Raw genomic sequence first — 27,527 nt, 5'->3', positions numbered from 1 at the left:
ACTATAGATGTTGACAAAGTTAGCAGTGTGGGAAATAAATTTGAATTTGGTCAAGTTAAAGAAAAATCCCTCTGTAAGCTAGTCTTGAGCTCCCTTGTGCCTGCCCACCTCTCTGCTCTTCTGTTCTTCAGGATCCCTGGCTTCTCTTTTCCTTCCCTTTCTCCCGCACTCATCTCATATCCTCTTTGACCACAAGCTCAAGACCACTCCTTTTGGAGTCCTTGCAAAGAAGTGTGCTATCAGCAGTCCCCCCTTCAAGATAAAAGATCAACCTTTAATATAAGACTTGCTTGATCTTTCAGGGTCTGAATCTACTTAGCCCTTCTCCCCAAGTCAGATAAGTTGTGAAGGTGGCAAGGCACCTCTTTTTTCCAGAACCTCTCAGGCTGCTCAAAAGTGAATTAGTACCACCAAAGGCAATTACTCCTTCTGCAGCATGGCTTCCTGGAGCTCCCTGAGCCCAACTGGGGTGGGAGCCAGCGAGGGGCAATCAGGTAGGGCGGGCTGCTGCGCCAGCTCCTGTCCTTCTTTAGTCGCCGGTTCTACCTAGAGGATTGGTGTGAATAAGCAAGAAGGGATTATTACATTCTCTCCCCTCAGGCAGGGCCAGCAATTCCCCAACCCCTCCAATTTTCGATGCCCTGGGTGTTCTCAGAGCAATTATAAGTAAAGAAAACACCCAGCGCTCCTGCACTAATAAATTACACAGCACTCACCTAATTAATAAGGTAACAGTGCCCTGCCAAATTATAATCATAAGGTATCAGCCATTTAAACAATCCATTCTTAAGGAATAGCAAGTAGAACTGAGCTCAGTGAGTACGATGAGGAGGCAAGTCACAGGTCCTGAGGCAGGCGCACCTAGTGCTGTCAGGGGTGACAGAGTGCATGGGCTGATGTTTCTGGAAGTGGTCTGGGAATGAACGACTCTGAGCCTTTCCAGGGATCACAGTGCTTTGCACCATCCTAACTAATCAAATAATTTAGACATGTTAAATCAGGAAGAATCAATCTCACCATTTCTGGAATCATCCTTTTAAACGCTGAGCGTTTCCTTTTGGTGATGCTGTGAAAGACTCAAGATATGCCATGATACTTTGAGCAGAATAGCGACCACTGGTTATAGAGGAATGAGCTATCACCTTAAAATATTTTCCCTAACAAGCTCTGGTGGTTTGGAAAGGCAGCATAAAGCAGCTCCATACAAATATTGTTTCACTAATGCATTGTGGATAATAGCAGAGTTAAAGCTTTCTGTTTCCTTGAGACATCCAGTGATGGTCCTTCAGCCCAAGAAAAAAAATCCATAAAGGTTGTTGTTTGATTTTAACATTTTAACATTTCTGTGTTGAGATTCGGTTGATGTTAATAAACCACAAAACGTGCCCCAGAGGCTGCTTGCCCTGTAAGGCATCTATCCAAACATTCATGCATTCAGAGGCTCTCCGAAGGAAGGAGAAGAGAGGGCATCTCTGTTTGTAGGGAGAATACAGTTGTTACATGATTACCATAAGGATGAGAGGCAATAAATACATTGTTTCTCATTGCATGTGGATTACTTCCTTCTCTACATATTATTTTCTCTCTCCTGCTTCCTGGGCTGGCCTACCTTCCTTCAAATCCTCAGTCTCCTTTGTGCAGTTCCCCTCGTGTATTACACTTTGTAGATCATGTTGGATCTTAAGGAACTCTCTGGGCATGCTGTCATCACAAGGAACCCCTGGAGCATACTGTATTCATAACCAGACCTCCCACGAATGACCTGGATTGCCAGCTCACACCCCAAGCTAGGGAGAAGGCAGGAGACAGCTGATACCTGCTTAAGACCTGGGACTCTCAGCATCTTTGATCAGCTGCTTACTTTGATCAAAATTTCAAGGGAATAGGTGCCTTGTGGCTACTCCAAGAAAATCATAGTCTCCTGGTGAGTTAGGCTGGTTCACTCAGAGACACAAAGACCCCTTCACTTGCTACTGGTGTGTTTAAAGTATAGGTAGAAGACTGGACTTCTAGAGTGAACTTGAGAACATCGGCAAGGGCAAACGATAGGGAAAGCACATAAAAGCCAAGATGAGGACTGGGAATGGCCACCCCATTACCTAGAACAGAGCTTGTCTGAGGGTTGAATTGTGTCCCCTACAGATTCATATGTTGAAGTCCTACTCCCACCCCCGTACCTACAAATTTGACCTTACTTGGAAATAGGATCCTTGCGATGTCTTTGGCTAACATGAGGTTATTAGGGTTGACCTTAGTCCAATATGACTGACGTCCTTATTAAAAGGGGAAATTTTGACACAGACGTGCACACAGAGGGCATGTCTTATGAAGATAAAGGCAGAGATCGAGGTAATGCTTTTATAATCCAAGGGACACCAAAGATTGCCAGGAAGCCACCAGAAGTTAAGGGAGAAACACAGAGTAGATTCTTCCTTGCAGAAGGAACCAAGCCAACTGACACCTTGATCTCAGACTTTCAGCTGAGACATTAGATTTCTGTCATTTAAGCCACCCAACTTGTGGTCCTTTGTTTCTGTAGCCCCAGCAAACTAATACAGTAGTTTCTCTCCCCTTGTCCTCAGGGGACGTGTTCTAAGACACCCAGTGGATTGGGTTCTGATCTGGAACAGCAGTTCGTTCCAAACCTTATATTAACTGTGTTTGTTTCTATACACACTTACGATAAACTTCAATGTATAAATTAGGTACGTCAGGAGATTAACAACAAAACCCAATAATCACAGAGACTAATTACACCAATAATCTGTAATGCAAGTTATGTGAATGTGGTCTCTCCCAAAATACCTTATTGTACAGTAATCACCCTTCTTTTCGTGATGATGCGAGACGGTAGAATGCCTATGTGATGAGATGGGATGAGGTGAATGACACGGGCATTGTGACATAGTGGTTGGCTGTTGCTGACCGGATGTTGTCAGAAAGAGGATCATTTGCTTCTGGGCTGTGGTCTACCTCAGGTAACTGACACCTTGGGAAGTAAATCTGCTGATAAGGGGGAAGAGGGCGGGGGACTACTCCACAAGTGCCCACGCCAGACCTGTAAACATAGGACAATAAAGACCTTCTCCCGAGTTGTCTTGATGGGTGAAGGCAAATAGTGCGGTTTAGGACCCACACTTGAAGCTGCAGACATTTTGGCTATTGTTATTACATAATTATTATATATCATTGTATCTGTTTGAAGATCCTTCCTATTCCCCCTCCTGTGACTCTCAACACAGTTAGAATATTAAGTTCTGGTGTTAGTTGAAAGCTAACTCCCTCAACTGTGCAGAATGATTCATTGGTTTATAAACCCAAGTTTTAATTTCAGAGCTGAGTTAAGGAGATCGGAGACTGCCATTGTGCTGGTGTAGAATGGCAGGGATGTAATGCAGTGTAATACACATCCACAGGGAGATAGCGCGCGCGTCGCCTCCCATAACTTAATCTTTAAAGCTACTTATAGAAGGCTTTTGTTGAAACAGACAGGGTTTCTGCAATTAAATTACCATACGTTAAAAAGGTTTCATTATGGCATGATTCTATTATTAAAATAGGCAGCAAATAAGCAGTGTGGGCTGCCGGGCTGCCGGGCTGCAAGCCTGCATTACCGAGACCAGCATTCTTTTGACTAGGTGAAAGAATATTAACCTTTCGATGGCTCTAAAATAACACGTTCTCAAGAATATGCAAATGGTAAGTGGGGCTCCAGACCTCGAGAAGAGTGAGAGACAGGCACCGAGAAGACGGATCTTGCTAGTTTCTTTGGTAGGCGGTTGGCTGCTGGAAACTCCACTGTGTTGAGGGAGGGAGAGAGGCAGACACTGGATAGCTCAGAGCTGTCAGGATTAGTGAGGCTTTGATGGTTTCTAACGCTGGAATGATAGCTGGTCCAGATCTGTCATCTCTATCAGCCTCCATCAGCCAGCCTCTCTATCTCAAATAAGGCATTTATCTTTCAAAAAGCTGCTTGGACTCCAGTGAAACTTAGTGGACCCAGACAAATGGAATGCCTTCTCGGGGGCTCGTCATAAGTCTCTGTGTGCAGCCCTTTTATGGACGGCCGGAGCTGTGTTTGTGGACTTTAGGTTGCCAATTCGGGAGAGACTCAGAGATGTTTGAATAGATACTGGCCCAAATTTAAGGTATGGTTTTCTGAAATCAGTGGCCTTGCCTGCCCAAATTGATCTTTATGGGTTTCTATTTTGAGGTTTTTGTCTGCAACAACCCACTGGAAGAAAGCCAGGCCAACTTTTCAGATACCATTTTATTTTGCACTCACTGTTTGAAAAAGTAGCTGTTGGGAAAAATAACTGAAATAAAATTATATCAGACAAATGGCTATTTCCAAGCCATGTGCCGCGGGAAATAATCAATAGCTCCAGTGTTGGAAAAATCAAATATGTTGACATTAATATTACTATTGTTTTCCTCTTCTCACTAACATTTTAGATTGTGCCTTTAAAGCATTGATTGTTCAAGGTTAACAATCTTATTTCAGATGTGTCTTGGTAATTCAGCATTGGTATTTTATAAGCTGCTAATTGTCATCCCCTGCATATGTTGTATAATTTCACTAAAGTCTGTGTTTGTTTGCATATGCATATATTATTTCTTCTCAGTAATAGGAGGTCAGTGTATTTTAATGTATTAATCTGTTTCTGTTTGCATGTGTATATTTTTCTCTGCTCACTAATAGGCTGTCACTGTATTTTCATGTATTTATACATTTTATGGTGATGTTTGCTATTAGTTAAGATGTACACATTTTATTTTCAAAACACAATTTATTTTTATGCACCGCAAATATAAAAAATTATTCATGAAACAAAAACCAAAAAATGCTAGCAAATATTCAGCTGCACTACCTGTGACACTTGCCCACAACCACTGCCAACACTAGTCTCCACTGTGAGTATTTGCAGTGGTTTGTATACTCATGGCTGTCATGGGCTTAGCATTTTCTTGAATCATGGTGATATTCTGCCTATGCGTGCCACAGCCCAAGTCAGTGATGTGTTCAGATATCTGAAAAAGATTCATAAGCTCAGATATGTTTGATCCAGTGGTAAAAGCTTTGCCTTTTAAATTGGATGTCTATATTATATTTCGCACATAAAATCTAGTTATAAAGTAAAATCTTTTTGTGCTCTCCCACTCCTTCCCAAACCTTCCCACCCCCAGGTTTATCCCCCAGAGGTAGCCCCCTCCAGTCACCTCCCCAGGACTGTGGGCAGAGCTACTAACAGCCACAATGTGGGCCCCCAGGAGGAAGAGGAGATAAGCAGTCTGAAAAGTGGAACAAAGCGTCGGGGAGGACTGAGGCGGACATGCCCACTGTTTCTGTTTCTATTAATAATTCTTCTGGCTATTTCTAGTTTTCACACGGTTTTCCTTATAACTCAGAATATTGTGCTTTTATACTTCAATTCCTTGATTTACGGATTTCGGACAGTATGTGTGGCCACCCTGCTGTGAAAGATGAGGAATACAGCCTGCTTACCAAGCCTGTGTGTTTCTCTCCTTTTACTCTTATCAACTTGTTACTTATTTTTTATTTTTAGATCTTCTACCGGCTACCTGTATGATTTCAAGTCTATTTTTTTTTTCAAGTCTACTTTTCGATACATCAAGTAAATGTAAGCACAGTCTCTGTTGGAGGAGATCATCAAGAGGATGAACCCACCAATTGACCCAGTTATGTGGTCCCCAGCAACTGGAGGCCCCCCAACCCCGACCCTATCCCCGGAATGTGTGCTGACTTGTCTGTCCCATTCCCAGAAGCTGCTCCAAGGATGTAGCCTCAAGATAGTAATGTGTTGTTGAAATCATATGGACTGGGTACGTGACAGAACTCACTTAAGACCTCTGCATAAACTTAAAGATTTCAGGGTGGCAGAGATGGAGATAGATCTACCAGCTTGCTGCCCCTCCCCCCACCAAGACAAGTCTGGGAAGTTCCCTTGCTCATTCAGCCTGCCATCTGCGGATGTGTCTTTCTCTTCCTTCAGGCTCTCCTTGCCCTCTGGGCCTGGGACGGCTGGCTTCAGGTTGCATCAGGGAAGCTCCTGTGGAGGTTTCAAACCAACAGTTTCTTGACTCCTTATTCCATAAGATAAGATTTATGTTTTTCTCTTCCCAGCTTCTATCAGTTAGACCATTATTTTTACATTATAGAGTTAATAAGATTTCAACTGTATGAGGTTTTTGTTTTGTTGTTGTTGTTGTTGTTGTTGTCGTTTTTGAAGGTCAGTGGCTTTCTTTCAAACAACATTTTATTTTTTCAGCATTTGGAAATTTTATTTTTATTTTCTGAAAATTATTCTCTTTTTCTCCCCCCAAGTTTCACCTCTGGAACTTTGATTACGTGAATATTGGATCTCTTAGAATAAAGTTTTCATCTTTCTGCAATTTTGTTCCCTGTTTTGGGAGACTGCCTCACTTTTATCTTCCATGTCTTCCTCTGATTTTTTCATTCTAATGATCAAAATATTCATTTTGAGTTCTCTCAAATTTCTGTTGTTCATGGTATGCTCTCCTAATTTATGGCCAAATTATATTTTCAAATCTCTCTGAGGTTATTAGTTACATTTAAAATGTTATCATTTTATTTCCTAAATTATCTCTATTTTCTCTGAGATCATTTTTCCCGTGTGTTTCCATTTATCTTTTCATACAAGGTCTGGAGTTCCTTGACTGCCGATATTGATGTCCTCAGAGCTGAGCAGCTGGCAAGGGCTTCCCCTAATATTGTGGGGTCATGCATCCCCAAGCGGGCTGTTCTTCCAAAGCGGGGGCTGCAAATCCAGTGTCTGGGAGCCAGGGGAGTTAGCCTCCAACCGACCCAGATGGCTTAGTCTGTTTCTTCAGAGGACTGATCTCTTGCTTCCCTCTGGAGCCAATGCCACAAGTGTTAGCTTCTCTTTGCCGAGTTACATGTAGACAAGTGTGCTGTACGGATGTGTAGTTATCCTGACTGATGGCCTGCCCCTTCTCATGCTTTTGGAGTGCAGGCCTCCGCAGCTTTCTTTGACAAAGACTGGCTTCTCCTTCCATGGCTTCTCCTTCCCCTACACCTTCCTCCACTCAGGTTAAGCTTCAATATGCTTCTGTTTATCTTTCAGAAATTCAGCTGTGTCCCCTAACTAATGAAGCGTGACCTATTTGCAGTGCACTTTTAGATCAATTTTCCTTTTGTACAGTGCTCATGTTATCTCATCATGATTCTTTTTGAGAATTTGGGGGTACAGGTGCATCCTCAGTCTACACTCAGAAGTCTCCTGTGCAGTAGGTACCCCGGGAAGACCATCTTAGGAGGCAGCTCTGGGGAACACTGGCTTTTCTGCACTCTCTTCCTGATTCTTTCAGAGGGGTGTGGCACCAAAGCTTGGTATCCACTTCTAGGCATGGATTTAAAATGAAAACTGTACTCTTTTATTATGGAAAATGTGAGCACAAACAAATGTAGGTAGGAAATAGGATGAAACCTCATTGGGTCACAACCCAGCTGCCACAGTATCTTGCGAGCAGTCTTGGTTCCTCTTCCCCTCTATCCACTGGAGTCCCCACACGCAATTACTCGCAGGCAAATCTAACATGTTACATCTGAACCAAACCTGGCAATATGGGAATAGATTTCCAAGCCACACTTCAGAGACTCCATGTGCCCCTTCCGAGTCCTGTCTGGTATTGCATGAACAGCCTCGTGTGGGTGCTGATGTCCTGGCTGCTTCCCTTTACCTACAGAGACACTCGTAATCACATGGAGAGCTGAAAATGGGTTCCCCCCCAATTCTAATTAATTTTTTTTCAATGAAAGGGTAAGTTATTCAATTAATATTTATAAATACCAAAAGCAGTTAGGTAGAATGTAATAGCTTTTGAAAAGACACATAAAGCTGCTTCTCATCCCCTGGCAGTAAAACTTATTTTTCTCTGGGCTTCTGGTGCTGCATGCCAGAGGAGGGAATGTGAGACAGGAGGATGCAAACCCAGTGCAAGCTGAAGGCTAAGAGGTAAATGCGTGAGATAGAGAGTCACCTGAAAAGCCAAGTGTGGCCCTGGTGGAAAATATTTCTGAAGGCAACTAACGTCCTTTGTCTCTGGCCTAGAAAAGTAATTCTATCTAAAAACACAAAGAGATCACAATGACATGTGTACTGTCATATGTGTCTCAGTATCATCATGTTTTCTTAAAGCTTCAGCTATCATGTCTGTGTGGGTAATTCCCATATATCTCTCTCTCGAGCTCCGATTTTTACTCAAATTGCAGGCTTTTTTTTTTTTTTAATGTGTTTATTTTAGGGAGAGAGAATGCACACATGCATGAGTGGGGGAGAATTAGAGGGAGAGGGAGAAAGAGAGAATCTTCCAGCAGACTCCCTGCTGAGCATGGAGCCCAACACAGGGCTCAATCCCAGGACCCTGAGGTCATGATGTTAGCTGAAATCATGACTCTGAGGCTTAATGACTGAGGCACCCAGATGCCCCTCAAATTGCAGACCTTTTATCTGCTTATTGGAAGGACCTACAACAGTGCTTCATAGAAAATAGGAACTCAGATATTGTTCTTAATGGACTATTAGACATTTCTGAATAGAGATTCTATCAGAGTTTTCAATTTGTTTTAACCTCCAAGTCGTCGTCTTCTGGTGCCGCAGGTTGCTGGTGGCACCATCGTTATCCTTGGTTGAACTAACTGTGGTGCTAACTGCGCCTCCGCCTGGCCCTTCATTTACCACATTCGATTCTCCACTAAGGAGAATCCACTGCTTTACTTCAGCCCCTCATTAACTCCTGCCTGGGCAAGAGTGGTTAATTCCCTTGCTCCCGTCTTTTCTCTTATGTTCCATCCTGAGATCAAGTTTTTTGAAAATCCACTTTGTCACCACCCCTCGCACTTCCAACCAGAAACCCTCAGTGATTCCTCAATGCCTGTGGAAGGAAATCTCAACGTCTTTGTCTGGCATTGTAGGCTCTCCATGCTACACAACCTGTGTCCCTTTGTAGTCTTCAGGCCGCTTAACTTAATCACTTTGTTTTTCTTCTTTAGTTTCTTCCCCTTCCACTGGAAATGGGTAATCCACTAATATGTTCATCCACAATACCTATCTAACACAATGTTTGAGATGTAGGGGGGCATTGGATAAAAATATATTGAATGAATGAATGAGTGTTCTTCACTCCACGCTATAATTCCACACTGAGTCAATCTGAATTATTTACTATTTTCTCAATTATGAAACAATATTTCCTACCTCCTTATTTTGGCATCTGCCCCTCTCCAAGTTCCCATCTTCCCCGTCTCTACCTTCAAGAGCCACCCCAAAGTCTATGTTCTATATGCTGCCTTCCCTGATTCTGTCCTCCAACAGAACTTCATTTGGGCCATCTCAGAGCATTTATCACATCCTGCCTGATGTTGAAGTTATTTGTGCAAGCATCTTGACTTTCTGTTAAAAATTATAAACTCCTAGGGATTGGGAAGCATGTCTCCCATATTTTGGAAGCATGATTCCTACTTTTGTGTATCTTCTGCAATTGTGGTAACCACTAAGGATGTTTGAATCACTCACACTTGCATTCACTGGTAAATGAGAAGTTGAGATCCATAAATATTTCACTCTTTTCTTCTCCATTTATTCTCCAAATCCCAAATATGTTCTTTAGAATGTCAATCATTGACTGGCCATTGAGTTTTCTTCTGTTTTCTGTACATTATATATTTATGATGTGGTGAAACCCATCACTGGCATTGGAATTCACGGACCCAACATGATGTGTTTTTAGACTCAAGATCCTGTAATCGACCCTTGGGTTTCTGTTCACTCATTATTAATCTGGGTAGATACACTTTACTGAAACCCAGCTCCAGCTTTGAGAAAAACACTGTATAGAACGGCTTCTGAATTTCATGTCCTTAATTTGAAATCAGATTAGTTTCTCTAGAGTGTAAAACATGAGAATTCAGTAGCCAGCTTGGCCACTTGCTAGTACTGTAGCTTTGGCCAAATCTCTTCACCTCTCTCTGACACTGCTTTCTCACCTGTGAAGCAGGGATGGTAATAGGGCTTAAGTCACAGGTTTGTTGTGAGAATTCAGTGACTTCATACAAATAAATGAATTATGCCTGGCATGTGGGAAGCAAGCAGACAATAATATTTTTAAAAATCTCGCTACATTCCATGTTTTTCATGTTCTTCCCCATCTTCTCCTCAGCAGCTTCTCTTCCTACATACTCATGGATGTAACGAATAAATATTCAGCATCTAATACATGTGAGACTTTGTCAGTGGTTCCTTGTGATACAGCAGGGATAAGACCCTTGTTCAGAGTTCCAAAACTATCTGATCCAGATCCAACGCTGCATAAATGTCTTTAACACATTGCACATAATGTTTAAGGCTGGAAATTGTGGTTTAATGGATCCCAGGCTGGGATGATGGAGACGAGATGTTCTTAATCTACCTCTGAAGCCTGATCTTTCTTACCCATTTTATACCTGGACTTCCTTCCACTGTGAATCGCGTTCTGCTACCTCTTTTCCTACTAGAGCACTATGTTGGGAGGACAAGGTGAGGTAATGTCCACGCAAGCAATGCATTATACAGGCTCAAAGTAGCACTGTCAGCACACTTGTTTTTGAAAGTGTGAATAAACAGATGAAATAAAAATACAACTGAGATGTTTTACAGTATCTAAAATCTCCCTTTGGTTCCCTCCAATTTTGAGACTTTGGAATATTTGTAAAGCGTACATTAATCTCAAATTACAGAAGAGAGAAGTCCAGTTCAGATTTATTAAGATAAAAACCAATCCCCTAGATGAATGTCTTTCCGAGGAGAAGAAAGATCGAGAGAGGACTATTTATTGAGCGTCTGCTATGTACCAGTGTGGGTGAGACCCTTCACGTGAGTGATCTTCAGGCCCAAAGTCACCTGGATGCATCTTGTCTTTGGTCCCTAATTTTCTGCTTGTGATGCCCTTGGAGCCTCTAGAAGTTCTTTTCCCTTTGTCCTTTCTCACCTCTCAGTGCTCAGTGGATACAGGAATTCTCATCTCCTTCCATGCCATCCCTACACCTTCTCTATCCCATGGCTTTTCACCCTGCAATGAGTCAGGCTTCTGTATTTATAAAAATGTCATCCCTGTGAAGGCCCTAGTGAAAGATACTATTACGAGGACTTTGTATCCTAATTCAAATAGTAATTTGAAAGCTGAGAATTTCGGGTAATAGCATTTGGCGGGAGAGAGATTTGGAGGACAAAGTGGGTATGTAGCTACTTCTCAACCGACAGACTATACCATATGTTTTCTGGAGGTCTTACTCTGCTTACATCATAATGTCAAGCAACTTGTGGCATGGTTTGACTCTGTAGGGAAGGCAAAAATTTCCATCATCATTATCAGTTCTCCAGTGTCTGAGTGTGGTAAGACAATGACCTTTTCAGGTGTTAAAATGGGACATTAGCAAAAGTAAGAGGAGTACTGGGTAGAAAGGTCACTTGAAACCAACAACATTTTACTTGTGAGTTCCTTAAGTTTCTAGATAAGTGAAAATATTCTCAATAATAGTATCTCCCCCCTCTCTCCCCAGCCCCAGTTATTGGCTCTGGATTTCCAGCCTCCTGAGGTGGTCTTTGGGAAAAGGATAATGAATGATAATTCTGACCTCAAATATTGACAGTGCTGTCTCAGACTCATTCATTTAGGTTTCAAGAATGTTTTCTCTCTCTAAAAGGATCCTAAAGCTGAATAATCCATATCATCTACTGTGTTACATATTTCAGTTTTAATTATTATTACTCCAGTGCCCTTTCCATGTACATATGGCACAAGATCCCACTTTTCTTAAAAGCCGTCGTGAAGATCGAGAGACAACCACAAACACCTTTCCTCTATGTTGAAGTTTTGGTTAAAACATTTTGCTGTAGGGAGTATTCATTTTTATGAGCTGAAACTACATTCAAGTAATTGGGTTTGGGTTTCAGCAACAATGTCAAAGTACAACATCCACAGGATTTATTTGCTTTGGATTTTTTTAGGACTCTTGCCCTGGCTCCCAACTTGGAGTTGAGTTTCCCAATTAATCTTTCTTCCCAGACAAGGGCACATTTCTTAAAACTGTGTTTTATGATTTTCTAATTTAAACATTTCTGATGAGGAATGAAACCTTAGGCAAAACACCAGTGGCTCTTAAGAAATCTTTTATTTGACTTTTATATTATAAAACAGGCTGAGAGTGTGAAAGATATAGAATCTGACACGTTGGTAGGTACAAAGGAGTTGGCTCAAAATGTGATTGATTGTCCCAAAATGATTAGAGGAGAAACTAGAGTCAAATTAGTTGAAATTTGCATGACCCCTATGGGTTTGTACTGAACTTGTTACCTCTAGGAGGGGAAACTATCTCCTTATCATGGAAATTTATTTAAATAAACTCTAAGGCAAGTAGGTGCCTCACACTCCCCCCCCCCCCCTTATAACTAGCTTTTGCCTTGGTTGGATTTTGCAGGTATCAGTAGAGAACAAAGATCACGCAGCTGCCTTTTCATTCTTCCTTACTCCACCCCATCTTCTCCACCTTCCCAGGCCAAACCCAACCATTAATTCATGTTGACCATGTTTACCTCTTCATCTTAAGAGAACAAAATTGAACTTTACCTTTTTGGCAATTAATTAAGATGATTTTCCTCATATGGCAATTAAGCTGGGATAAGCAACCAAACAGATTTTGAAGATAAGGCAGCACTTTTCAACACCTGTTTCCTTGAACAGCAGACTCATATTATCTGGCTCAAACACTTGTGATCATGTATGTGTGGTGAATTCTATGTCTAGTGCTAATCCCCTGTGGTCCAGAGATGATGCTTGTCCACATCGTTTCCCGTCTGTGATGTGATACAAACAAAAACTGAGAATAAGCAGTTAGAGATACAAGTAGAAATTTGACAGAATCTCACCTCTGTCAAATCTAATAATAAAAATTAATTGCATGTATTGTTTTTGCTTCAGTTTTTTAGCAAATTAAATTTATTATTTTTATGAGAATTTAGTAAAGTCGTGCTCTTCCCTGAACTGGAAAAAGAACCCAGAACCCATCCTCCACCAGAGATAGTTAGAGAAACATTGGTATATTCTGTTGTCTTCCCTTGGAGATTCACTATATATAATATAAAATAAATTAAGGCTCTTAGAAGTCACGAGTAAAGAGACCCACGTAACTCAATGTTTCTAACACGTACTGTGCTATAGAGCTTTTTTTCTTTCGTGTTGGCTCTACTAACGTTGTTTGTAATTAATGTTCTACAGAACACATTTTGGGAAGTGTTGAATTATGATGAGCATTCTCCGTAGGGCACTTTAGATGTTTAAAAGCATAGTAATGTATTATCTTTTGATACAGTAGGCAAATACCACACACTAACATGATGCTACATTACATTTTTCAGAAATGTATGTTTTAGTTATTTAACTAGGACTTGAAAGCGAGTAATATCTATTCACATACTTTCAAGGTATTCGAGAGAGCTCATCCATGTAAGGATGAGCTAATTTTATTTTAGATAAGGAATAAGACATCAAAATGATGGGGGAGGAAGATTTTGGTTATTTATGTCAAAATAAAAGGCCACCGAAGCCAGTTTCCAAGCAGGGGACATTGGGGCTGGCACTTGTACTGTGACTTCCCATCATGTTCATGCCCATGTCTGTAATGATCTACGGTTTGGGTGATATTTGGAACATCTCAAAGCAAAGTCTGGAGATTTGGTTCACACAAACAGGAGGCTGATCACTGACATTCTGAATCCACATAAGAAATCCAACTTCTTGGATTTCCAGTAATAGAGGGGATCACAACTCTCCGAGCTATGTGACAGCCTGAACACAATCAGATTGAAACTGCAACAAAGAAACAAGAACATAGTTCATTCCTTCAAGTGAGGAATGCAGAAGAAGAGGTGCCCGGCCGTAGCAGTATGTGGAGATGTTTCCTGGGGACCTTGGGGTCCAACACCCAATGGTGTGCTGTTTCCTTGGAGAATTCCTTATGATCTTGGGGTTAGCTATAACCCTCCTGCGGTAGAAACAGGATCTTATCGGTGCCTCAGCAATGACAGTTTCAGAAGCTACTTAGTGATATCAGAGCTCACAACAACACTAAGGATGAAAATCATTATTAAGAGCATAGATGTGAAGAGTACACATGCCAGATGTAGGTTTCTTGGGTTTAGATCCTGGCTTCCCCACTAACTAGTCCTGTGACCTTGGATAAGGGACTAAGCTCTCAGTTCTCTTAGGGGACCAGATGAGATAATAGATGCAAAGTGCTTAGAACGCTGCATGGCATTAAGTAAGCAATGAACAATGGTTTGCTATTATAATTTACGTAAATAATTGCAATGTCAAGTGGACTATATATTCAGATTGTCCTGATGAGCTTAGCTGACCTTGTCGGCAAGCCGCATGGGAAGCCAAATTATCGTAGCTGCTTAGTAATCCCGGCACGGGAAGGAGGTACTTCTATCTGCACATTCTGTAGCAGTTGGCTGTGACCACGTGATGCATTCCTTTCCCCGGCCTTAGGGACTTAGAGTCAGCAAGAAGAGAAGAGACACTCCCTGTCAGGTTCATGGGTGCCGCGGGCTAACAGCTTCTGGGAAGTAGGTGATGGGCAAGGTTGCTGTCCTGAGAGATGTTCTGCGTCTTCCTGGTGATCTCTAAGCCAGTGTTCCGATTCTTCTATTTGCTCATTGTAGAGTACAGATCTAAGAGAATGACCTGATTATCTCTGTGGTCTCAGAGATCATCTTACTCTTGCCGCTCCAGGTACACACTACCTGTGAGAACTGCATGTATCAAGACTCAAAGTGAATCGAATAGTGAAGATGGAGAATTTTCCTATTAGCAAGCAACCTATACTAAATGGCTAAATTTGAAGATTTGCAGAAACAAAACTTACCATTTCTGAAATGATCTAGGGGTTTTTATCAAATACAATTATATTTCTGCAGTTCCCTGTTGAATTGAAACCTTAAGATTTATCCAAATTACCATGTGTCTATTTTGGTCAAATTTCCATTGATTCAGTCACATTTCTTAAAAAAAAAAAAAAAAGGATTAAGCTTAAAGAAAATCATGCCTACCAATTGGGAATCTCAGCATTATCCAAAACATTTTGACTCTTTTGTCAGATTCTGGCCAATATTTGGGTTTTCTGGACTTGGGACCACAATCACCTTATTTTTCGGAGCCGTATTCATTGACGGTACCCTGTGGTGAAGTTAGAGGTGTGTACGTCAATTCTGTCCCATGGTTCCAGTGTGTTACAAGACAGGATCTTTATGATCTTATTAAATAATGTTGAACAGCTACAACTAAGCTTGTTCTTTTTATGGCTAAAGTAGATTGAGCTGTTTGGGGATTGCTTTTGTTTTACTCTTAGAAGTCTACAGTATAGCAGTGAAAAATGCAGAGATTTACTCGTGTATCGATGACTGTAGAGCGAGATCTTATAAAGGGTAAATATTCTTATTCTTTATGATCTCTATGGAACATAGCACCCAGATTGTGTACATCATTCATTGCCCCTAAGTTTTAAGAGGAGAGTACATGAAAATAAACTTTTAATTAGCAATCTAGTGGAGAAAATAGACTCTATTCACATATTGCATTATGCCTCCCCACCCCCTTCTATCGCCTTTTGAAAATAATCTCCATCATTCCTACTTGGCAATGAACTTCCAGGATCACACTCAAAATTAAGTTATAGTTTTCATTAAGTGTAGTCTAGACTGTCTGTGTCATTACCCAAATCCAAACAAACAGCTTGATTTGCCACTTTTCCAAAACTTCCTCTTAAGGAGAAAAGGCGAAAGTATGTATGATAGCTTTTAAACCTGAGGTGAGCTAAGTACAGTGTTCAATAACTTCATCAAATAAGGTCTAAATTTTATGGTGCAAATACCAGGCTTCACAGGTCAGCGAGCTGTTTCAAATGGTACACAAGGCTGCCTATATCAAATTTGTACAGAAGAATTGATTTTGGTGGTTGGAATAAGGCCATTTTTGTCTTGCTGCAAGCTTTCCAGAAATAATGGTGCTATATTAGAAGAGAAATTATAAATAGATTACTGTTTTTAAGTATTCTTCAGAATGTTAACAACTAATATAATGGACTTTCTATTGCAATCCTAAATAGCAAGTGTCAACCTGATTTTTAAAGTTCTCCGCTGCCTCTCAGCAGTCCTGTGGATCCAGGGAAAGCGTGCCGTGTGGCTGACAGAAACGTCGTGTTTTGTTCTCCCCCTTTCTTTTCTTCCTTTTGGGTCTGCTGTGCCTCTGCTACCGGCCAGACAAGCCAAAGGAGGCAGACAAGACCTTTGATGCCTGGCTCACGGGAAGTGGGGAGAAATGTGTTTCCTAAATGGGGATTCTTCACGTGTGTTGCTTTTGAGTGAGACAGTAATGGGCGGAAAGTCAGTAGGTCCTCGTAATGCATCTGAGTCGGCCTTCTGCAGTGCTGCCTGTGCCCTCGTGGCCTTTCACCTGTGGACCATCTCCCAGAACGGGAGTTTTTCCTAATGTTTCCGCTTCTGAGAGGTCACGAGGGCCTTGTGGGGTACCCAGAGGCAGCTCATCTCTACAGAGGGCTTTCCACAGCTGTATGTCTCTGGTGGCTAGGAACTGAATGCAGCGAGTGTTCCGTACCTATAAAAATACAGAGTTCTGCAGGAAAAGCCTTTAGTTGCTTGAAGCAGACTCGCTCGTTCTCTGTCTCTGTACACCTGTTACCCTTTCAACTCACCTTCCTCTCTCACTTGTGTGCGTGTTCATCTCCTTGACCCGGAAGGGAATTCCTCCCGAAGGTCTGGCACACAGTAAGAGGTTTGGTGAAATACCAGTTCTTCACACCTACCTTGGGGCTGAGGATTAAAATCTGGAAAAATGTGATGAAAAGCTCAAATACAGAATATTGGTTAATGTGAGGACGGGGCTTAGAACTGAGTCTGTGTGATGCTCAAGTGGGAAGAAATGCAGAAATCGTGGTTTTTTTTTTTTTTTTTTAAAGATTTTATTTATTTATTTGACAGAGAGAAATTACAAGTACACTGAGAGGCAGGCAGAGAGAGAGAGAAGGAAGCAGGCTCCCTGCTGAGCAGAGAGCCCGATGTGGGACTCGATCCCAGGACCCTGAGATCATGACCTGAGCCGAAGGCAGCGGCTTAACCCACTGAGCCACCCAGGCGCCCCGTGTTTGTTTTCTTAGAAGAGTGAAGCTAACTTTATTTCAAACCCTCACAAGGAAGAGATGCATGCTTTCAGGGAGGAAAAACCTTCCCATTGCTGATTTCTCTTCTGTAAATGCGGAAGTTAGATAGATTTCAGGGATCCTTTCAAGCCTAAAACTTTTCAGCATCTTTGGCATAAGTTATTAATTCCTTTTATTTTGCTTTGTCCTTTATATTTCACAGATCTGATGTTGTCTTTGCTTTCCAGAATGCTGAAAAGTATGGGTTCGATCCAGAAGGGCTTTATCAGCCATGAAACTTACAACAGACCTTAACTACAACCAGCACGCTGCGGAGAAAACTGCCAAACATCATTAGGCGTTTTTCAGTGCCTGAGTGATAAGATATTTGCAACTGGCATATCAAATTACATGTTTCATGTAAATCTTAGTAGCTGATGACTGCACTTTGAAATGTCAATAAAGAAAGGTGATTTTAATAGAATCAGCTCCAGTCGCCCATCCACTATTACCATGACCCCTAATGTATAGTTGTTTACTTCCCTGTTAAGTAAAAAGCATCTCTTCTTTCTCCGGGCCCATTGTGCCTAATTGGGCGATTGCTCGACAACCTGCTGTTAAGGATCGCGTGTCCAGTCTGGTCAGCAATAGAAAGTCTACTCTCGTGGTGCATTTCCTCACTTAGAATAATGCCAGTGCTCAGACATTGAAGAGACTCAGAGCCAAGGTGGTTGGGATCCATCTAGGCAAGGCCATCATGAGAAGAAGAGGGGGGGCCTCTGGTTCTCTTCAACGGCAGCCATGCGTCAGAGGGCCCCTTCCCTTGCTCATGCTTGTGTTCCACTGCTGGTCCTCACTCCTCCTCCTGGGGGACTGTGAGTTTCTGTTTGGTCTTTAGCATAAAAACCTGGAGCTTAAAGGGACCTCGTAGATCCTTTGTAAGTCCGATGGATGAGGACGTTAAGGTCTGGGGAGGTTGTGCAACGTGCTCGAGGTCTGGACGTGAACTCCAGGTTTTTGGACTCTTGTGTCTGGCTGGAAAAGGGGCAATGCCAGTAGAGGCCTTAGATTTCATACTGTATTTTATATTAGTAAGAGTCTCACTTGAGGTTTTTCTCTCTCGTTTTATGTGTGTTTGTATGTGTGTGTGTGTGTGTGTGTGTGTGTTTACTTCTCCAGTTGCCTTTGTTTTCCTACTCGGAAGGCTAATCTGACATCTTGGGCAAAAAAGTGACCCCTTCCTGCGTGTTCAACAGTGGAAAGCAAGTAGTACAAGTATTTAGGGACATTCAAGTGCTTCGTGCTCCCAGCTTCCAACAACAGCTCCGTAAGCGTGCTTGTCCTGATCCGCAAGGGAGTGGAAGAGGCAAGAAGAAGCTGTGTTCCGAGGCCTGGGCACCAGCAGAGGAGCAGTGTTGCAGTGAGTGAGGGAGCGAGGGAGTGAGGGACAGCCTTGGCACTGCAAGAGCTTGCGTTTTTCAGAAAATACAGAAATGCAGAATCACTGTCCCTGTAGCTCAGAGAGCCTGGCAGCCAGCAAGACTTATTTCTGGGATTCCACATAAAATGTCAGTCAACAAGGCACTGCGTGTCACATCAGGGGTCCCCAAGGACAAGCCACGCATCTCTTCTGTTCCTTAGAGACACACAGGGACTTTGGCTACAGGCTCATGGTGGGGAGAGCTAACCCCACACTGAAATGCCCATGAGCCTATGCCTGCTTGGAGGATACTGGGGGCACGACCTCAGCTTGAAAGTGTCTAGATATTGGAGGCCCACGTGCAGGAAGCTTAAAAAGACTAATCCAGACATGATAGAGGTGCTGCAGTTTGACCTTGCCTTTGACCATCACCTTTCCTTGTTCCCTTTTCCCCTTTTTGTTGCCCTTCCTGTCCCCCAACCCTAACTAACCCACAAACTGCAAAGCTTGCAGAAACATCAATGAAGAGCACTGTTCACAGAGTTACCAGGATGGGATCACCCCAGTGATCCTGAGCCACACTCCAGTCATGCGTTTCAGAGCAGTTAATGATGAAAACTGCTACCTGAGCAAGACACCAAGACACATACTCTTCCCTTGACCTTGTCAAACTCAATCCTTATCCTCAGATGCTTATCGATGCACATGGGGCGAATAAAGCTATTAATCGCTATTTGAGTCATCCAAACAATTTTCTTTTGGGGCACCTGGGTGGCTCAGTCAATTAAGCATCCTACTCTTGATTTCGGCTCATGGTATGGTCTCAGGGTCATGAGATCGAGCCCCAAGTGGGGCTCCATGTTTTCAGCATGGAGCCTGCTGAAGATTCTCTCTCTCCCTCTGCCCCCTCCACAGTACCCTGATTACACACACTTTCTCTCTCAACAAACAATTTTCTTTTGACAGGCAGTTGTGATTCTAAATAAGAGGTTTTTAATCTCTGACTTTTAAGGTGTTCCTGGGAAAGACCCATCTCGGGACACCACATGGACTGCTGTGATGAGGTGGCTGGAAAGTAAGAAAGATGTGAGGCATGATTCAGGGCCAGCAGGAGACACCAGGGGAACGAGGGTTAAACCACTGCTTTCAGAGAGTGTGCTCTTGCCAGAGTCAGCCACACGAGGCGAAGGACACAGTTTAGGGAAGTCCTGTTAAATCTGCCCGATATTTCCAACACCATCTGCAAGTTTTGGAGCCCACGGGCTACCTTCACTTCAGACCCGCTGGCTCCAAATTTGGGGGTCCCCAAACCCTGAGTTTTGCTGATTCACTAGGACGATACACAGAATTCATGCTTACCATTGCAGATTATTATAACAAAAGGACACACAGATTGTTCCTGGTCAAAGGAAGAGTTGCGTAGGGCAGAATCTGGGACTGGAAGGGTTCTGACCATGAAGCATCCATGTCCTCTAGGACACAGTATCTTCTTGGAATCTCTGTGTGGCAAAGAATTGTCAACCTAGGAAGCTCACAGTGGTTTTGTGTCCATGGTTTTTAATTGAAGTTCATTGTGTAGGCATTGTTAATCGAGTTACTGACCACAGGGTTGAACTCAGTTTCTCGTTCATCCCTCCCCAAGGTCAGTTGACTTCATGTGGCCCAAGCCCAACTCTCTCGCTGCGTGGTTAGTCTTTCCAGCATAGTCAGTGCCCATCCTCAGCCGGTCTGCGTGGCTGGCCCACCCGCATCACCTCCTTAGCATAGACTGTGAGGTGTCTTGCATTGGCCTACACTATTCTGTGTGGTCTCATGGGCCTATCACCAAAGAGGAACACATGCCGGTCACTTAGGGAGCTCCCAGGCTTCAGGGATTAGCTCTTAAGGAGCTGGGACAAAGATTCAACCTTTCTTCAGGTAGAATGAATCCTTTACTCCATTGTTTGGGCTGCAGGTTGACCCAAAGCACGTGTGTGTGTAACCTTGTGAGAGAGTGTGGTGCAAAGGAAGGGAACGGGTGGTGTGACCACAGCACTTCACCTGCCCAGGCCCTGGCGGGAGCTGTGAGCTGTCGAACTGCGCTTGCCCAGAGCCCAGCGGGGAGGTGTCACCCAAGCAGACGGGACAGAGATAGTAGCGTATGTGGTCAGGATGCTTCCATCTCTGGTCTTGCTCTACTTTTTATATCATATAGGTCACCAATGGCTATAAATCTGTGGTCCCCGATTCCAGCCTCAACTGAAAACAGAAATACCTAAGGGTGTCAGACTAATAAACCTGGTCAAAACCGACTCTCCAAACTCTCAGTCCTTTATAGTCCGCCTGACAGAGGGTAGGATTGAACAAATTGTCAGGCTGTCTCCAAATTTAATTAGCGTTTGTGTTTTAATGTGCTCCGAGGCTTGCGTTTGCGCCCTCAGACCCTCTGATGAAGGGAACAGGCAGTAATCTCGCTTTGCTCTTCCTTAGAAGCTGGAACAGACGGTTTCTCTTTGAGGTTAATACAAAGGAAGAGGCTAAGCTGAGTCATATTTTTTCAAACTCTCCGGGTGATAGGGACTGGGTGACCTACTGGACTTCAAAGGGTTTCTCTTCAGGAGAAGTAAGTGCAGGGAGTTAAGAGTTCCCCAGAATAGGAAGAGACCAAGGTGATGTTTCTCTCAGATCACCCGGAGGGAAGGTAGGAAGCAGGTGTGTAAGGCTGAGGCTAGTCGGGAGAAGAGGAAGAAGGACAGGCTCTGGGCACTGTGTGTTTCTCCGCTACTTCTCTGTTACTTTTCGGTCAGAGAGACCACCGTGCTGGAGTACTAGTCTTGTTACAAGGAAACTGTTTTCCACCCTGTGGAGGGAGGGTTCCTGCGACAAACGCAGTGGATGGTTTGAGGAGAACTAGGTTTGAACGAGACTGCCCCACTTACTAGCTGCGTGCCCTTGGTCAGTCCACTAACCTTTCTCCCTCTCTTCTCTCACCTGTAAAATGGGAATAAAGATACCCATCTTAATAGTCCATTATTAGATTTCATGCCCTAACATATATAACAGCATCTAGTGTGCTGTCTTCCCCTCAGTGGGTGCTCAGGAAGCGCACTTTCCCCTGTCTTGCCTGCTGCCTTTTACCCCAGCATGTCCTGTTCTAAGAATTCTTGCCGCTCAGAGGCTTCTGAGCAACCATTTTGACACAGAATTCTGCATTGTCTCCAGAAGTCTCATGCAGCCTGCAAACCCAGCTTCTGTTTAATTGCTTCCTCCCACTATTGCTCTCGGTAAGCTCTATATAACTCAGTTTGAAGTTTAACCCTATTTGCCCCTAGTTCTCCCTCAAGGGAACTGTGCTGAGGTGGCAGGGGGGGCAGGGAGTTGTAAGCTGTTTCTGAAGAATTGTGCAATTTAGGAAAATTAAGTTTCAGGCCAGCCATGTGGCTCTGACAGCTTATACTGCTCAGTACTTAGCAATAATGGAGAAAATGCCAGTAAAAATGACAAAACGGCAGAGCCCTGACCCACCAGGTAATTGTATATTGAATATGTCTTGGCTCAAACCGGGGATGATTTTGCTTAAATGAACAAGGGGCAAAACTGCATGTTGTAAGTCATATAAAACAAGACCAGTGCACTGGGTAATTAAAGATGCAAACTAGCAATGTAAGATGTTTTCAGAAGAAAGTAGGTATCACTGGCTTTAAAGGGATAAGACGGGATAGAGGAGGTGGTGCGGGGGCGGGGGAAGGACAATTTCTATATAAACAGTAGATTTTAGGCTTATACATGGGCTTGAAAGAAAAGACAGTCATTCAAGCCTAGCTCTATTTTTTTTTTTCTTTTTTGTATTGGAAGAAAAAAGATGACAGATATCAGTTGTCCAGAGCCCACAACGGCTCTTATCATCCTGCAGATGCACAGAGAGGGGCAAAGAAGGTACAGAGTTTGAAGGAGATAAGTACAAAACCGCGGAGTGAATTTGTGCAGGAATGAGGATTAGAGCCGTTAAGTGCTTTAGTCACTTGATCCTGCTAATCTTTGTTCTCTAATGTGAAGAATTCATGGGCTTCAGGAAGAGACTTCTGTAGGTTCTTATATGAAATCAGGACTGGCTGTCATTGTGTAATCCCCACATATTTGTGCTGTATCTCTTCAGTAATCAGAAATAGGCAGCTGGAGAAGGCAGGCAGAGAGATTAGCTCTCCCCATCCCAGCACGTTGTGTTTCTGTCTTGCAGCATCTTTAATTACCAAAAAGTAATTCACTGAATAGTGCCCTAGTGACTTGAAAGAGTTAATGCAGTTTTCAAAAGTGTCTTGCCTTCTCCCAGGGAGTAGCTTAAGTACAGAGAAAATCTGGCTCGATAAATACTAAACAACAAGAATGGACTGATAAGGGTCAAACTCCACAAAACAAAATTGAACCAATGGCCCATTTAATCCAGTACCTTCTCAATAAATCCCCTTTCTCCATAAAGCACTATTTGCCTGGTAATTTCCATGAAATGATGGCCATTCTTCCTTAATCCTTTGAGGTCAGATCAATATCCATTTGTTCCCTTCATTCATTTCATCCCCCATCTGCCGTCCATCCATCCATCCATCCATCCATCCATCCATCCATCCATCCATCCATTTATCCATCTGTCTTACTGAACACCTACTGCCCAAGGTCTGTGATAAATAAGACATAGTCATTCTCTGTCAAGAACTTCCTGGAGGAAGGCAATGGGACGAGGTAGAATATATCACCAACTTTAGGAGAGGCCTGTGGTCAGTGATTGTCATCTCCTCCAGATCCCTCGTGGACCAACATTCTCCCACAGTCTGGGTAAGCTGTCCCCTCTGTGTGCTCCCACATAACTCCATGTTTCCCAGGATTCTGTCACTGATCACATTGTGCTGTAATTGTCTTTTTATTGTCTGTTTCCCCTACGATGCTGTGGACTCCTTGAGGGCAAGGGCACTGTTTCATTAATCATTTTATGATTTTTTCCCCCAGTGTGTACTCACTGGTTCCGAGAAGGCCTCAGCAAATGTCCACTGATGGATGAATGGATGAGGATAACATTATTTTGGCTGTTAATCGAGCTATACCAGGCATGGCTTTGAGCTACACATATAACCATCTATTGCCTGAGTATTTTTAAGAGGAAATAGTTGGAAACAGCCACAGAATCTCAGGCTGTCCTATTTATGGCTTAGGCGAAATTTAAAATTTGTCATACAACTGCTTTCAGAATGAGAAATACAAATTCATCATGGAAATACATATTTACATGCACAGATATGCTATATGTATAATGGCATCCTAGATTGTTTCCTTTACCTTATGAATTATATTCAGTCAACTTCAACAGCCTATTGATTTCACCACCTTCGTATCTTTAAAATCTGTCCAGTTCTTTCCCTCCTCACTGCCGTTAACCATAACACAGACCATTATCATTTCTCACTTTGTTTATAGAAATTGTTCTGGTCTTGCTAGATAGCAGTCTTTCTCCTTCTTTTCCCAAATCTATTCTTCCTACTGATGTTAGAATGTCTTTTAAGTCTATGTGATTATGTCTTTGTCTTGCCTAAGACCTTCAATGGCTCACAGTTACATACAGGATAAAGTCTGAACTCATTAGCATGGGAGACAAGGTCCTTCATGTTCACCCTCTGATGCTTCTCTGTTGATTGCTTTGTCCTGTGGAGGTACCATGCTCCCTCTTGCCTCCTGGCCTTTGTGCTGCTTGTTCTTGGTGGTACTGTCCTATTCTAGGGAAGCCCAAGGGCCACCCCCTTCCCTCTGTATTCTCAACTAAGTTCTAGCAGCGTAAACATGTCTCATCCACAATTCCTTTGCTGAATGTCCACTCCTCTTTGCCCCTCCCCAAACACACTTGGGTTCCAAGTCATTCTTTTGTCTTCACATAGCATCTATCCTCCTTTTCATGCCGAGGAATAGATGCTTCTTTGTTTATCTCTCTCTCTAGTGTTTTGGTGGCAAATGCTTGCATTACAGTGCATTCTCTAATGCTCAGCTTTTATTAGGCAAAAAGCACTTAGCAATTAAGATAAGCAAATAACTGAAAGAAAGTATTTTCAGGAAAGCTCAATGAAGGGTCAATTCAGTTCTAATTTTTGGCCCAACTGGGTCTTTCATAACTCATTTCAAATTTTAGGTGAATTTTTATTGATGGGCAAATAGAAGGGCAGGATATTTCAAACCTCTTTGATGTTTCTGAAGATATTTTATTAAAATTTTGAAAGACCCATTGCCTTCATTTGCCTGGGACTGTCCTGGTTTTGTATGGTTTTTTTTTTTTTTTTTTTTTTTTTTGGTCCTGCTTCCCAGGGGAGCCCTTATTTCTGGCTTCACCCTGAAAGTCTCTCATGCTGGGAAGGCCCTCCTTCCCAGGGCTAACCAGGCACACTCAGACAGGTACATTCCCTAGAAGTCTCAGGCTTTGGAGGTCGGCTTCTTGGACTTTCCCCCCACTGAGTTACACACCTCCAGCACCCTCAGGAGGTGCAGCCCTACGGGAAACTTACGAACAGTGGAGTGAGCTGGGGCTCTATGAGATCCCACCAGCTTTCTGTACTACCCGGAGGTAGAGAACTTAGCAATGCCCTTGCAGTAGCCCTGTGAGACAACTGGTGGAGCTGAAATTCAAACCCATGACCAAGTGTCTGCAGAGGTCCTCTTCCTGACAGCTGTGATGAGTGGAGGGACTCCTGAGCTGGGAGCTGGAGGACCTTAAATGGCCTTAGAGAATTCCCAAAATTAGGCCGGCCCCAGGCCAGCTGTTTCATCTCTCTGACCCTCAGTGTCTTCATCTATAAAATGAAAGAGCGCCTTTCTGCATCCCAGGGTTGTTGCAGACCGAGGATAGTGGGTAGGAGAGCAATTTGAAACCACTAGTGTTCTGCAAATGTGAATGATTACCATTATCCCATAGCACCGTTATGTGAACACAAGCTGAATTTTTCCCCTCAAAGTTATAGTTGGGATAGTTCTCAAGGTGCCTGCTCTCAAGCATATTAAAAAGACCTGTGCAGAAACATGAAGCAAATCTGCCAGTGCATGATGGCCAGTTGCAATGTTGGAAGCTCCTGGCTGGGCTGCAGGGCTGGCTGGCCACAGAAAGTGGTGTCTTCTGAAAATATAGCCTGGGATCATTTCTTTTACAGACATGAATTGTACAAATTACACAACAGTGACCCGACTATCTGGTCGTTATTTTTGGTGACATTTGCCCAAGTCGGCCCCAGACTGCATAATAAGTCGGCCCCAGACTGCATAAGCTGAATTAGGAATGCTACACGGAAATTCAACAGCTACTCCTTTATTGCTTTAATGCTTTTTAATTGCTTTAATGCTTTTTTTTTTTTTTTAAGAGGTGTGGTTTTGCACTGCTATTTTATTCTCTTTCTGCAAAATAGGGAATAGGGAAACTCAATTCCTCTGCCTCTCTCTTCTTGTAGCATGTTTGAAATATAAGATATTTTCCAGATAGAACATAATAGACTACCTTTTGCAGAAAATTTATGTCATTCCTCCTTGCCGCCTCATCCCCCAACACACACTCAGTTCTACTGTGATGTGTTTGCAACAAAGAAAATTACTGACCCCATGATCTGAACAACAAAGTGTTCTCAAAATGTATTGCCTCATCTGTTAGGTTTGATTAAACCATTTATCAGCAAAAAATAAAAATTGCTTTTCTTTGCTTAGTGTATCTGGAGATTCAGGAGCACTTTGTGGGGCTATTGTTATCTTGGCATTTGTGGTTGAACTGTGTACTCTTACTAGTTTATGATAAGATGGAGCTAAACCTAAATGAGGAGGAAGACTCTTTCTCCTACTTGCACTCTTTGTCACATTAACATTGCTTATTAATTCCGACTGTACTGTTGGCTACACCTACAAGTGTTTAGTTGCATAGTTTATATACGTATTTACTTTTATTTTCTAATTATTTTGTTTTATTATTTATTTATTTGTTTGACAGAGAAGGTGGGGAGCACACAAGCAGGGGAAGTAGCAGGCAGAGGGAGAGGGAGAAGCAGGCTCCCTGCTGAGCAAAGAGCCTGATGCGGGGCTCGATCCCAGGACTGGGATCATGACCTGAGCTGAAGGCAGAGGCTTAACTGACTGGACCACCCAAGCGCTCCTGTATTTACTTTTTAAAAACAGATTTATTTATTTGAGAGAGAGAGTGTATGCAAGTGGGGGGAGGGCCTGAGGGAGAGAATCCTCAAGCAGACTCCCTGCTGAGTGTGGAGCCCCATGCGGGGTCTGATTCTATGCCCCTGAGATTGTGACCTGAGCCGAAACCAAGAGGCAGGCACGTAGCTGGCTGAGCCACCCAGACACCCCTATATGTATTCGCTTCTATTAAAGAGATCATGCCATCTTTCCTCCACCCGCGATATATATGCATTGAGGGTTTTTTTTCCCCCCTTATTATGGAGATGGATTTATGGTATGTGCTTTCTCACCTTTAGTGAAATATCTGGCTAAAATTAGGAATGTGGCTGGATATTAAGCAGCAGACTTCAGTTAGAATTGCTGCGTAAAGCTCAGTGATTCTGACTGCCTCCGAATTGCTGTTTTCTTCTGTTTCCTCTCTTCCCTCCTCGAGGAGTTAGTTACTCCAATGAATGTGTATTAGATGGTTGCAGAGTTTGAGCCTCTGTAAATCCAGAAGGATTAGGTGGGCCTCACACATATGGTCAATTTCGATATGCTTCTAGGTGAAGTTGCATTTGGTGTAGGTTGATTCGAGCAAATTGTTATTCAGACCTCATTGCAGACAGTGCCAGGAGACAGTATGAGACCAAAGCCATGTACATGGGGCCACAAATTTAACAAGAGTTGATTCTT

The sequence above is a fragment of the Mustela erminea genome, chromosome 15, assembly GCF_009829155.1.
Source record: "Mustela erminea isolate mMusErm1 chromosome 15, mMusErm1.Pri, whole genome shotgun sequence".
NCBI classification, from domain to species: Eukaryota; Metazoa; Chordata; class Mammalia; order Carnivora; family Mustelidae; genus Mustela; species Mustela erminea.
Note: the sequence above shows the minus strand (reverse complement) of the source record.